Source organism: Dermacentor andersoni, chromosome 7 (assembly GCF_023375885.2).
Source record: "Dermacentor andersoni chromosome 7, qqDerAnde1_hic_scaffold, whole genome shotgun sequence".
NCBI classification, from domain to species: Eukaryota; Metazoa; Arthropoda; class Arachnida; order Ixodida; family Ixodidae; genus Dermacentor; species Dermacentor andersoni.
Window position 1 is genome coordinate 76,626,755 of NC_092820.1, and position 13,771 is coordinate 76,640,525.

The 13,771-nt window shown below is 47.3% G+C and overlaps 1 protein-coding gene across 4 annotated transcripts in view; it reads left to right on the forward strand.

Annotated features, from left to right (window-relative positions):
* The window catches only part of LOC126534278 (muscarinic acetylcholine receptor DM1-like), a 402,808-nt gene that overhangs the window by 310,651 nt on the left and 78,386 nt on the right, over positions 1-13,771 (forward strand). For all 4 annotated transcript variants that reach the window (XR_008613263.2, XM_055072780.2, XM_055072782.2 and 1 more), the window contains one exon: positions 7,582-8,242. The gene's annotated coding sequence lies outside the window, so the exon portion shown is untranslated. The remainder of the gene's footprint in view (positions 1-7,581; positions 8,243-13,771) is intronic.

Consider the following 13,771-nt stretch of genomic DNA (forward strand, 5'->3'; position numbering starts at 1 on the left):
TATACAAGTCCGGAAGAAAACACTCTGACGCCGACTGCTTATCACGCGCCCCCATCGATCCCCCGCCGCAAGACGACGAGGACGACGACGCCTTCCTTGGAATAATAAGCGTGGAAGGCTTCACTAAACAGCAGCGAGCAGACCCGGAGCTAAAAGGCCTCATCGAGTACTTGGAAGGGAACACCGACGTTGTCCCTAGGGCATTTAAGCGCGGGTTGTCTTCGTTCACGCTACAAAACAACCTGCTCGTGAAGAAGAACTTCTCACCAGTCCGCGCCAGCTACCTTCTTGTTGTACCGTCAGCGCTGCGTCCAGAAGTACTGCACGCCCTACACGACGATCCAACCGCTGGGCACCTTGGATTCTCCCGGACGCTGTCGAGGATACAGGAAAGGTATTACTGGCCGCGTCTGACCGCCGACGTCGCCCGTTACGTCAAGACATGCCGAGACTGTCAGCGGCGCAAGACGCCACCGACAAGGCCAGCAGGGTTACTACAGCCGATCGAACCTCCTCGTCGAGCATTCCAGCAGATTGGGATGGATTTGTTGGGGCCGTTTCCGACGTCAACATCCGGGAATAAGTGGATCGTCGTGGCGACGGACTACCTCACCCGCTTCGCTGAAACTAAAGCTCTACCAAAAGGCAGCGCAGCCGAAGTGGCGAAATTTTTCGTCGAGCACATCCTGCTGCGACATGGTGCCCCAGAAGTCCTCATCACCGACAGAGGAACGGCTTTTACAGCAGAGCTCACCCAAGCCATTCTGCAATACAGCCAGACAAGCCACAGGAGGACAACTGCCTACCACCCGCAGACGAATGGTCTCACGGAACGCCTGAACAAGACCCTCGGCGACATGCTAGCAATGTACGTCGACGTCGAACACAAGACCTGGGATGCAGTCCTGCCGTACGTAACATTCGCTTACAACACGGCGGTGCAAGAAACAACACAGATCACGCCGTTTAAGCTGGTTTACGGCAGGAATCCGACGACGACGCTCGACGCCATGCTGCCGCACGTCACTGACGAGGAAAATCTTGACGTCGCTAGCTATCTCCAGCGCGCCGAAGAAGCCCGACAGCTCGCCCGCCTGCGGATCAAGAACCAGCAGAGGACCGACAGCCGACACTACAACCTCCGACGACGCTTTGTCGAGTACCAGCCCGGTGACCGTGTTTGGGTTTGGACCCCTATACGCCGACGAGCACTGAGCGAGAAGCTCTTGCGTCGCTATTTCGGACCGTACAAGATCATCCGACGTATTGGCGCACTGGACTATGAGGTCGTGCCAGACGGCATTTCGCTGTCACAGCGGCGCCGCTCACGACCTGAAATTGTCCACGTTGTGCGACTCAAGCCGTACCACCAGCGTTGACGAACTTTGGGACTTCGCGTAACTGCCCTTTGGACTTGATTTCTTTTCGTTGTTTGGTTACTTATGTTTAATAAGTGTCCTTTTGTGTTTCGCTCTCTTACATTTGTAGCATCGGGACGATGCTTTTTAAGAGGGGGATATTGACACGTGTACTTATCTTTATCGGGCGACCACGTTTCGCCGCCTAACAAATCTTATCGCACAGCGCGGGACGCGCTTGCATGTATCCGAAGTTTCTGGAAAGTTATCGGTGCTTCTATCCGCAGTCTGTTGTCGCCCAACCTTGCGTTATCTGATTTATTCGCCTAACGCGAATGCTGTAGAACTTTGTGGAAGGCACGCGGGTCCTAACGATTAGTCTGGAACATTCGACGATTCTGTATAAAAGCCGACGCGCTTGACCCGCTGATCAGACTTTCGACGATCGCCGACCGTGTTCGCCGCTATCGTTGTGCTATAAGTGTAGCCTCTTTTGTGGGCACAGGTTCGCCCAATAAAAGTTAGTTTTGTGTTCCACAGTATTGCTACTGTGTTCTTTGACGTCACGACCACGTGACAATATTCTATGAAAAGGAGACAGCATAAAGAACACACACGGGGTACAATAAAAGAAAGCCTGTAAGGTAACTGTTCCTGCAGGGAGGGATCAAACCTGCTTCAGCCCATTTCCAGGCAAGGAGCTCTACACAAACAAGCTGACCTTGCAGATAGTTCAATAACGGTGTCTTGCATTCTCTGTCAGTTTAAACAAGCGGATATTAGAGTAGTTTTGTTTGTAAGCATCATCACTCGTTTCTTTTTTGTTTGATGGTGAACGAAAAAAATTCCGGCAGAACCCACGTCACAATGACTGTTGACGGTAAAGTGATTAGCATTCAAGTAACGTAGCCATATCTGTAGCGATCATTCTGAGATTACCGTGGTTCGGCTACATGTGATCGACACACACTGTCTACGGCATCGGCCCACTTGCTATGACACTCACTTGCCAAGGTCGGCCATGAGCATGATGGCATGATGACGACTTCTTGACGACGGCATAGTGATGACGATGGGATGACGACAAAGAAAGACATCGACGGAACCACAAAGGCGCTATGACGATGACGGCATGATGACAACGAAATTACGATGCTTAATAGATGACGGTTGTATAACGAAAGCTTGAAAATGACGATGAGATTACAATGGGAAGACTACAAGTGCATGGTGACAATGACGTGGCGACGTCTGTACCACGAAGAATGTATGACGATGAAAGCGTCACAGCCAGATGACGAAACTGGAATGATGACAATAGAACGACCCCGACTGCATCACGACAGCGGTATCACAACGAATGCACGACGACCAATGTAGGGCGACGATGCAATGACAACGATACCCACCGTGGTTGATCTATGGCTATGGTGTTAGGCTGCTGAGCACGAGGTCGCGGGATCGAATCCCGGCCAAGGCGGCCGCATTTCGATGGGGGCGAAATGCGAAAACAGCCGTGTACTTAGATTTAAGTGCACGTTAGAGAACGCCAAGTGGTCGAAATTTCCGGAGTCCTCCACCACGACGTGCCTCATAATGGGAAAGTGCATTTCGCACGTAATGCCCCATAGTTTAATGACGAGGACGGCCTGAGAGTCTTACGAAGACACTGGAATGACGACGATGGTATTACGACGATAGCGGGAAGACGACTCTGCGACGATGACCCTATGGCGACGATGTAATTCGATGACGCCGAGACGATGACTTGACGAGAATCGTAATGATGAAGGTGGAGAGATAATGATGGAATAAATATGACGATGGTAAAACAACGAATGCATAGTGACTGGTGGACGATGTTGATATGACGATGACGGCATGACGAGAGTCGGATGACGAAGCTGCAATGACGAGGATGTAATGAACACGATGTAATCACGATCGCGAGCACATACCTATAAGCCTAAGACAACATGGAAAACTGGTTCGGCGTAAACGGCGTGACGACAACGGCACCACGAGATTCGGATCACAAGACCGGTGTGACGACGGTGGAATGGCCGTGGAGGTATCACACCGACGGTGTAACAACGAATGCATGACGAGTGTCGAACGAGGATGGCGGAACGGCGACGGCTTGATGAGTTGGATGACAAAGCTGAAATACCGGCAATGGAACGAACCCGATGGCACCACGACCACAAGCATATGACAGTGGCCCGAGCTATACTGGACAATTTGGGCCACTGGGTCGGCGAAGAAAATTGATGAATGGATGAATGAATGGATGGATGGTTCTGCCTAATCTCTGTCATTGTTTTGAAGGAAATCCAATTCACTCTGTGGCCGCGAACCATGTTCTGAGCAATGTACTATCATTAGCCGTCATACTAACCAGCTCGTGACGGAAACAATAGAAACATTCCGCATTTGGAACGCAACAGATTTGTGCATCGGTCACCCTACAGTGTCATTATCGCAGAGTGAAATAAATTTTCCTGAAAACACTGATAGAGATAAGGCAGAATCATGGCGTGTAAAGTGTTGACGTCTAAGCCGTATGAGCACACTACCGATTGCAATACCACGCTTGTTGCTGTATCACATTCTTGGAGGGGGGGGGGGGGGTCATGTGACGTGATCGTGTGTAAAAATATGTGTTCTCGTTCATAAACTTATCACTTGCCAGTGAGCGCCTGTCCTGTGGTCTTCGTTCCCGTCGGTGTGCTCTTGCCCAGTACATCAGATGAAGCTTAGCCAACTTTGCCAAATGTCAGTTCTCTTATACTTAAATTGATCATGTTTGTACCAGCTACATTGTCAGTATATAGATATGCCAGGTGGGCTCCGTTATTCACAACTTTTGTTATTTTCACATGGGTGTCGAAGAGAATGGCATCAGGCGTGATTTCAGTCACTCGTTCTAACTAATTCGAACAGCGCACTTATCAATGTTGGGCAAACTCAAAGAAGCACGCAAAGAATAACGAAATAAACTGCCACTAAAAGCGGGATTACGTTGAAGCATTCATCTCGCAGAAAACTTCAAGTGAGCACGTTGTACATAACGAGCACAATATACAGAGAAGTTAATCACACTTTGTAAGCGCAGGAGTACCCGCCGTGGTTGCTCAGTGGCTATGGTGTTAGGCTGCTGAGCACAAGGTCGTGGGATCGAATCCCGGCCACGGCGGCCGCATTTCGATGGGGGCGAAATGCGAAAACACCCGTGTACTTAGATTTAGGTGCACGTTAAAGAACCCCAGGTGGTCGAAATTTCCGGAGTCCTCCACTACGGCGTGCCTCGTAATCAGAAAGTGGTTTTGGCACGTAAAACCCCATAATTTTTAAGAGCAGGAGTGAAATTGGAAATAAAATTGACGTGCAGTCACTGTCAGCAGTGTGTTTCAAAGGGGCTCGTTGATTCATCTTCAGAATAAAAACAGGAACAGTGCAACACATAACGAGCAAGTAAAAAGCATAGGACAGAGCGCTGACAGCGCTCCGTCCTTTGCTCTTTGCTCGCTCGTCCTGTGGTGCGCTGTTCCTGTCTTTATTCTGAAGTCACTGTCAGCTCACATTCAACTTGAGTAAACCCTATTGCAGCACAAAAGTTGCTACACTCGTGAGCAATATGAAATGGAATAGCAAATTTATTTCATAATTCGTGAGTTTGAATCTTGGTACTCGACACGTGACAATAACTTTTTTTTTTGTCAAACATTTGTTCTCCTCGAAAATTTTTATGAGGGACTTGCATGTTTAGCCCTCACAGGCGTTTGAGCAATTTCGATGTTTGCTATCATATTACTGACGACTGTATGCGTAATAACTGTTCATGCAGAGCATACATCGCTCCGGCAATTCTCAGCGATTGTCGTATTTTACGAAAACATTTTTTAGACAAAATTTGTACGTACAATTTTCTTCCCATCCATTCCTGCGATATTTCGCACTGAGAGCGGCAGCATCTTTAAATAAAGAGAAATCTTAAAGCACGCATTTATCACACCTGTCAGCCGAGCTAATGGCGGTCGCCGTGGGGAGAGCAGCGCAACTGAACGCGTTTGCCCGCCCAATCAGCTCCGAAAATTGGCCCGCCAAAGAGTGCCGCTTTCGCGGACACGAAGTGGGCTACCACTCTCCCGTGGCTTCGAAGTGACCCACGAATTCGCGTAGTTTAGACACAACGCCTCTTTTTTCGGCCAACTCTATATGCGTATATTAGGTGTGGAAAGTCTGTCCGCAACATGCACCTCTTGGTCGCCCTAGCGACAACACGTGCACTTAATGGCGAGGCTGTCTGTATAGGGTGCTCTTTTCAGGAAGTTTAATCACTGGCTGCGGCAAAACACACAAACACGCAAGAAGGCTAAAACTCTATATAACAGGACATTAGTGGCAGAAAGGTGCTGTGTTTGAAAAGATAAAGCAAGATGTCTCACTTGCTATCCTCTACTTGTCCCACGGCTTAAAGCTGGTGCCGCAGAGACAGTTTCTTTTCTTTTTTTTTTTTTTGTAGACCTTGCCTACGGTTGGCTTGGCTTGAAAGGAAGGCTAATGGGACAAGACCTTTCCGGGTCGTGCGGGTAAAATCTGTCGACAAAGCGGGGAGTTTCTCTTCAAAAGACCGGCCTAGCTTCTTTCATTGGCGCTCTCTTTTGTGTTGCGAAGACAATAAAAAGGCCAAAGTTTAGTTTAATATGCACCGAAACTTCCTGTCAGGGCACGTTAAACTGTTCGCGCCCCTCATGTGCTGGTCCGCGCCAAGCTGTCGCCACCTGTGCAACTTCATAACTCTCGAATGTTCTTGTTTTGTTGTTTTTTTTGCTCTGGTTTCTCAGGAAAAAACTGTGGTCCTTTTTTTTTTTTTGGTTCAAATTCTTGCACCTAAACTTATGTGCATCTTCTCTCTCCTGGTTCCTCCGGCAATCATTTAGTATACATGAGTCGTTACACGTGACAAAGAATGTGGCAGGAAGTTAATTTATGTGGTATATAGTAAATTTGCATTTCGTGTGCTGGTGTAAAGAACCTCTTTTTTTTTTTTGCTGAAATTCGTTGGCTCAACGTCGCTCCCTGCTGTAAGATTTAGTAGGACTTACCACGCGCCGCAGTTGAGTTCAGCCGGGACAGCTTTGCTCTTTGGTTGGAAGGCGGGAAAGTGTTTAGTGGAAGGCCTACGATGTTCTCCGCAGTGAATACATTGTGGAGGCTTCTCAGAGCAAAAGCTGGATTAGTCTAACAACAAAGGAAGGAGGGGTTCTTTATTTTTCGCATTATTCTCCTGCATGTGGTTATTGAAGATATAAAGTGCACTGCCTGTTCTTGGCTTTACAACAGTGATATTTTATGCTTTTTTTTTCGAGCTTTGGCAGCAGGTTTTGTTAGCGGATCTGCAGTGCAATGCCGCACGGCCTTTTCAAAAGTATGCGCCTCGTATATACAAAAAAAAAATTGGTAATAAAATTTGGTAAAAAAAAGGTGCGGACGATGAGAAGAGAGCAGTGCTTTAATGGGAGCTGGTTATGTTATCGTAGCGAAACGCCTATCATGCTATTCTGCATGAGTGCGGCCGAAACGTTAGGTAAAAAAAAAATTTGATATGCTAATCCAAAAACAAAAAATAACGAAAACTAAAAAGTAAGGTAACCAAGACTTTAGTGACACTCATTTATTAAAGAAAGAATGTAAGAAAGAAAGAAAGTAAGAAAGAAAGGAAGGAAGGAAGAAAGCCTGCGGAATTAATTATAAGGGTCTTATCGGGCCTTTGTTAGGTCGAAAAGTATAAATAGTTTTTTTTTTGTTTCCGCTTGCAAAACACACGGAGCTTCATTATCGCCTTGTTATGCTCATGTATTGCAGCACATTTGTAGCTCCGTTTGGTTAAAGCGGCTATCAAGTACACAATCACCCAAGAAACAGGGCGGAAGTGCGGTTTACGTGGTAGCTCAATTGATAATGCAGCGCAAATGTAATGCGCGGAAGTTGCGGATTTGGTCCGCACCTGCGACAAGTTATCCTTATTTTTCACTTTGTTACCCTATTGTCCTAGTATTTCTACACTTCTAATGAAAACTATGCAATAAATGTCACTAATGCTTCACTCTGGCTTCATTGTCTGATATACTTCGTATTGAATAGCAGCTTGGGCTTGTTGGTACTTCGTATTGTTGGGGAATATTGATCAATGCAATGTTCGTTTGTTTGTCCGTTCCAGGTTACCACGGAAGCTCTGCGGGCGCAAGTTCTCGAAAGGACGGAAACCTTCCTCTCGGGTTCCTGGAGGAAGTCATTAGCGATGATGTCTCGGCTTCTGCTGCCCTTGCATCGCATTTATTCTCCAAGATGCGAAGAAGACGACTCTTGCGGAAGCAGCCGGCCTCTGCAAACATGAGCGTGCTCGCCTGGAAAAAAGACAGAAATCACGAAGTCGCACGAGACACTCAAACACGTTCTGTTGTGCACACTTCGCAGCGGGGAAACAGATATCTCCAAAGCCTCCCGCGGCGTCGTGGTGAAGAAATCGTTGGTGTCATCGTGCTACTTCTGCAAAGCTAGGTCGTCTGCAGGCTGACATTACTCACCATTACCATCGTCGAGTTCTCAGCCCGGCTCAGTGATACGTGGCCGGCTTTTGAAACGAACATTTCCCACTTTTCTTTAAGTTTATTTTGACGATCTGAGGGAACGGAAGCAAGACGATTGTTTTGTGCAGTTTGGATCTCAGTAGGCATCTCGCTCAAAAAAAAAAAAGAACTCTTCAGCAAAACTACAGTTCGTAAAAGAGCGGCGGAAGCATCCAGCCCGTGTTGCCACGCCCTTGCACTGAAGATTTTTTTTAACTACTCGCCCGGCTGCAAAGAAAACAAGAAGACATGGTGAGTTACGAGTATTCAACCTCTCCGTCCCTTTTTAAAAGGAAGCATGACAGGCACGATCCAAATTGTTGCATCAGCTGACATATTGTTGACTGGTCACTCACGTACGAAAGGTGTCAGCAGCCAGATAAAAAAGTTGCTTTGCGTCGAAGCCCACAGCTGGACGTCCCAGCCGGGTAGTCACAATATTGGTACAGAGTGTACTAGACCGCCCTAAAAACGTTCTGACGGATAACATTCGCGGGCACTCTGCCACGGCAAAACCACAGAGCAGGCATGAGCACTAAAGACTGAAGTTGCCAGCGTCATTTTACCACGTCCCAGTCAAATCTCGGAGCCGCTCCGAACAACTGTCGGAGCGACTCGGAACACTTCTTTTTCTGCTGGAACGAATTGTGCCGTTGGAAGCGGAGAAATAAACACCAAGGGGTCGTTTCTAATGTATTGTATGATGATGGTTATGATGGATGATGGTATTAAACATGATGGTTGAGGTCCGGGGTAGATGTCGTAAGGGACTGCTTGACAAAGTAATGGAGACTCGCTGGTAAACACGTGGACCCTGAGGCAGGCGGCGATCTCACTGTGGCCGTGTAACCGCTGAACAGAAAATTCGCGACCTTTCGTCCACAGGGTGAAGTTTTAGATTCGTGTGCGTCAACTGGTCGAGGGATCCGTTACGGAGAACCACCATCTGCACACTCTGGAATGCCATCGTTGAGTTTCAGAACACGGCACGTTCACCACGACTCTCTGAATCAATTAACTAAAGTGCATCGCGCTGAACCGCGGGTTCTGTGGGCGCAGATTTTCTTGACACGAAAGGTCTTGAATCGCAGCGTCATTCCTCCACAACCGGAGCGCCACTAGATATAATGCACATAATTGAAATAATGCAGTGGATGCGAAGCAAGGGGAGCGAGCTAAGTTGTTTTAGTGCCGACGGTGGTAACGGTCACACTTTTTTTTCCGAAATGCCGGAGTTACGGCGTGTATAGAGGACAGCTCAAACATCACGTGGGAACTAACGGCTCGGTCACGGGAGCGAACCTTACCGAGAGTGAAGTGCAGTACGCAAAGGCTGCACTGAACGCTGTGCTGGGACTTCCAGCAGGAAGAACGGTGACATGGAGGGAACGGGTCCGGGAGAAGTGCACGACGTATGCGCGCATTGCCTCGTTGGTAATATGCATAGTGATTCTGCAGTCTTGAGCGATGAGAATAGTTCCAACCGACGACGCGTTTCGCGGTCGTCTAATGCATATCCTAAGGTCTCGTGCATGATACTCTGAATAATACGCAGGTTAGTTCTGCAGGTGTTGCCGTCACTCCAACAGTTTACTCGAACGCAGCAATTTCAACAGTGCATTCTGACATACATTTAGGCGTGACGGTCATGTGTACCGAGAGCGGCCGATCGTCGAGACGGGCCAACAGGGTCAGAAAGGCCTGTGTGCGTTATACCGACGACAACGCCGTGAAAACATTTGTGTGTTTCATAACTACATTTTAAAACAATGTAATACAACTTCGCGCACCTACGTCGTGACTATCTTGCATGTAAAGAAGGAACTGCGCGTTTCTCGCGCCGTCCGTCACACACCGTTCAATTGACGCCACCCTCAAACTGCAGCCGTGGACACGTCGATGAAGGCCCAGGAAGGCGGAGAAAGAAATGGGTCACGAAGGAAGGCTGGCAAGGGAGCACGTCAGGATTTGTATTGAATTTGCGCTCATCGAATTTCGGCGCGTGCCACTCTGCCGGAAAGCAGGTGCTCGACGAGCCGGGATGTATAAGGGGGGGGCCCTCGCAGATCGAATTGTGTGCGATGCGGCAGCTGGGAAAGGAAGACGGCGCCACTTTCACTCGTGTTTATGGGGCAGCGAGCTATCAGCGTTGCTGGCGTCTCTTACTCAGTCTCATAGCAATAATTTTCTTGCCTTCTTTCGCCTGCTTTTTGGAGCGCAGGAACGTTTACAATGAAGAAAAAAAAAGACAATAATAAGTCTCTTGCTATAGCAGCGGACAGAAACATAGCCTTGCAACGTACCACCGGCAATGCAATTTCTCCGCCCCCGCCCTGCTTTAGGGATGTGTCTGAAGCAGCCGTACTATTCGAAATTGCGACGCCTGAGGCGATTGATGCTACCGCAGTACAAGAGAGAAAAGAAAAATCTTTCCCTCGACGTTTTCTCGTACTCGTATTCTCCATACAGGATAAAAAGAAGTTCACCTTTTCCCCCCTTTTTTCATTTTTCCTTCTTTGACCTTCCTTCTTTCAGGAACATTTTTTTACCTTCGCCCTATCATCCCCTAAGCAGTCTTCTATTTCCGAAACAGCGCAGCCTCGGAGCACATTAAAACAAAAATCACCATGTAGAAGAAATGGCAGGAGCTACACCTGGCGTTGAAGGTGAGATCACCTGACAATCTTCAAGAAAACAACACGCGCATTCATTGAAAATACGTGTCCTGATAAGTGTCACATGTTCTACTTAGCGTAACGTGGCTGTTTGGACGTGTTTGGTATGGTATGAGATACAGTGCGTGCTTATCTGTACATGCATAATCAGCTACAATCACCAGCCCAGCCTCTGACTCCGTACTACATGTATGTTGCAGTCATGAGGGGAGTAATAGAATAAATGGTGTATGAATACTTGTCTCTAAAATTACGAAAGAAAGTACCTTCTTCGTATTTGGGCAGTTAAGGCTCGAAGTTGGCTCCCGAAACTGTACTCCTTTAGGATAGAATGCGGTCCATCTTTACCGATCAAGAAAAATAACTGCGGCACGGACCGACGCTCTCAAAATGCATGACGTCACGGCAAACGGGTGCGGAAACCTGCAGGCGGCGTCACCACCTGCCTTTCGTAATTGCACTTCTCCGGCTTACGAAGTCTTGTCTCACATTAAAGGTGGCTTCTGCAGGTGTTGCGCAAGTGAAATTTACAAACGCAGCCTAACCTCCCCTTTATTTTTCACTTCAGTTTCCCTCTCCTTTTTCACTCCTTTTTCTATTCCCCTTTCCCCCACCCCCAGTGTAGGGTAGCAAACCGGATACTCTTCTGGTTGACCTCCCTGCATTTCCAGTCCTTGCTTTCTCTCTCTCTCAGTTTCCCTCTAAACGCGTGGACCCGTCCGCACGTTTGTGACGGTAGCATTGCGATAGGGCGAACACAAAAGGAGGGATGCACGGTATGAGGATAAAAAAAAAAGAACAGAGGCGAGTGTAAAAACGAAATAAGTAGGTTGGTGACAGAAACTTCTTGACATTCCTGCTCCGGTGATGGTGAACATGAGCCAAAGAATGTCATACCTCGGTGTTGCGAGCAAAGTAATCGCGATGCCTTTTTTTCCCACATTTTTTTTACATTACTTTAGTCGAAGCGCCTACGCAGCCCCCTTGCCAAACAGTAGTGTAGCAACGCAGTCACAGAGCAACAGTCTTATTTCGATTTTCCTTACAAGTATAGGACTCGCAGTGAACGTAATTCCATTAAGATGTCATCTTTCTGATAAGAATGGCAAGTTTCTTTTTTTTTTTATCTATTTCTGTCGTATAGCGTCCATCTGTAGGTGAACATTGCTGAACACTGGAGAACCCCAATAAGCTTTCCGAGCAACATTTCTCACTCAGTGTAAGAGTGGACTTTTTGATATTGGTCAACCTGATGTCAATGGAACGCAGATGTGCAAAGAATCCACTGTTAGTAAGACACGCACAAGAAAACGATAATCGGAAAACATTCCTTTAAACTTTTTATTTATTGACCACGCATTTCCTTTGAAAGAAATGAATGTTTCAGACATTTCCTTGGACGACGGTTTCCAAGAGTGTGTTGCCACATCGCAAACCAACAATTTCAGTAGTGCTTGGGGCGTTTCAATATTACGCTTTAACTCCCGCTTGGCCACTTCGGGAGCTCCTGATACGAGATTCTCGTAGCTCTATAGCGTTCTTATCGAAAAAATAACCCGGACGCCAGCGCATTTTGCTATGTTGCTCGAAACGTTTTCTCAGCCATCAGGATGGCAAAAGCATTCGTGTTTGTGGCGTGCCCAGCAATTGTTTGCACTGCGTTTCTTCGTCAAATCACAGGCTTCACATGTCTGCAGAAGTTGCAATAGTTTGCTTCGTCCCGGCAGTAGTATCTCCTGTATACACGTTGCATGCCATAACATCTAGATGGAAAAATGCACCCACAGCGTGTTTCTGATACGCAAAGGCCTGGTTTCTTGCATGTTCCTGCACCAAAGTCATTCCTTTGTGCCACAAATCAATGGCACATTGTGTGGCAAGTCAACGTCATTGTGTGGTGAATTCAACCTTATGATGTGCCATGGTATTAGTTAGTTTTTCGCAAACTTTGCTCCATCTACAATTTAACATGTTACCCAATTTGTGGACGCTTTTAGCAAACCTGGTCGCCACGTCCGGTGACAATTTGTGCAACTACATTGCGCTTTAAAAAAAAGCATTTATGTCCACTGATTCTTCTCGTCGAAGAAAAAATCATGCAAGGACTCCACATTAACGATAATGGCCCCACCGATGCTTTACGTCTGCACTTAAGTCGTGTAATGCGGGCCATTACTGTAATATCTTTGCGCGCTCTTTGTTTAATATCTGCGTCGCAGGATGCCACTACCAGCATTCCTTTCTTTTTTTGGCATACATTTCTCCAGCAGCTTGGAATTCCGCAAACGCATGTAAGCTTGAACACCAACTAAAACGCTTTATTGCCTGAACGCACGAAGTAGTATGTCTGCGTGGCGGCTCAATACCTTTCATGAGATTGTTGCGCTCACTTTCCTTCAATTGCGCAGCAGGGTGCCGACTAATAAATGTAACCAATCTCTGCTGGACCTGTGAACGCATCATGAACGAGCGTTTGTGGTATTATATTCCCCAATCAAGATCAGTTAACGGTTCATACTGCAGTGTACACTGGTCTCGTGAAATTTTTTGCCGCATACCTGGCGAACTACCTGTCACCGTTTCCGATTCACCACCCTTCACCATTTAATACAGGTTCAGAGGAGTTGACCAAATTCTTGGTAGACATAATTTATGCGGTTTATTTATTTTTTGTGCGTCGTCATGGCACAGCCCCTCAACAAGTGACACGTATACTTAGCACTTTATTGTGAAACCCGGAATCCGACATTGCGCGAAAAATGCATTTGTATTCCTCTTGCAGACACGATCGCAAGCGGATATATATATATATATATATATATATATATATATACACTTGTAGGTTGCGGACGCACGTACGAAACAAACGATGTATCATTTCCTACGTTCTGGGAGAATCTTCTTCACCTTCACCTTCCCCGGAACCCGCCGTGGTTGCTCAGTGACTATGGTGTTGGGCTGCTGAGCACGAGGTCGCGGGATCGAATCCCGGCCATGGCGGCCGCATTTTGATGGGGGCGGAGTGCGAAAACACCCGTGTACTTTGATGTAAGTGTACTTTGATTTAGGTGCACGTTAAAGATCCCCAGGTGGTCGGAATTTCCGG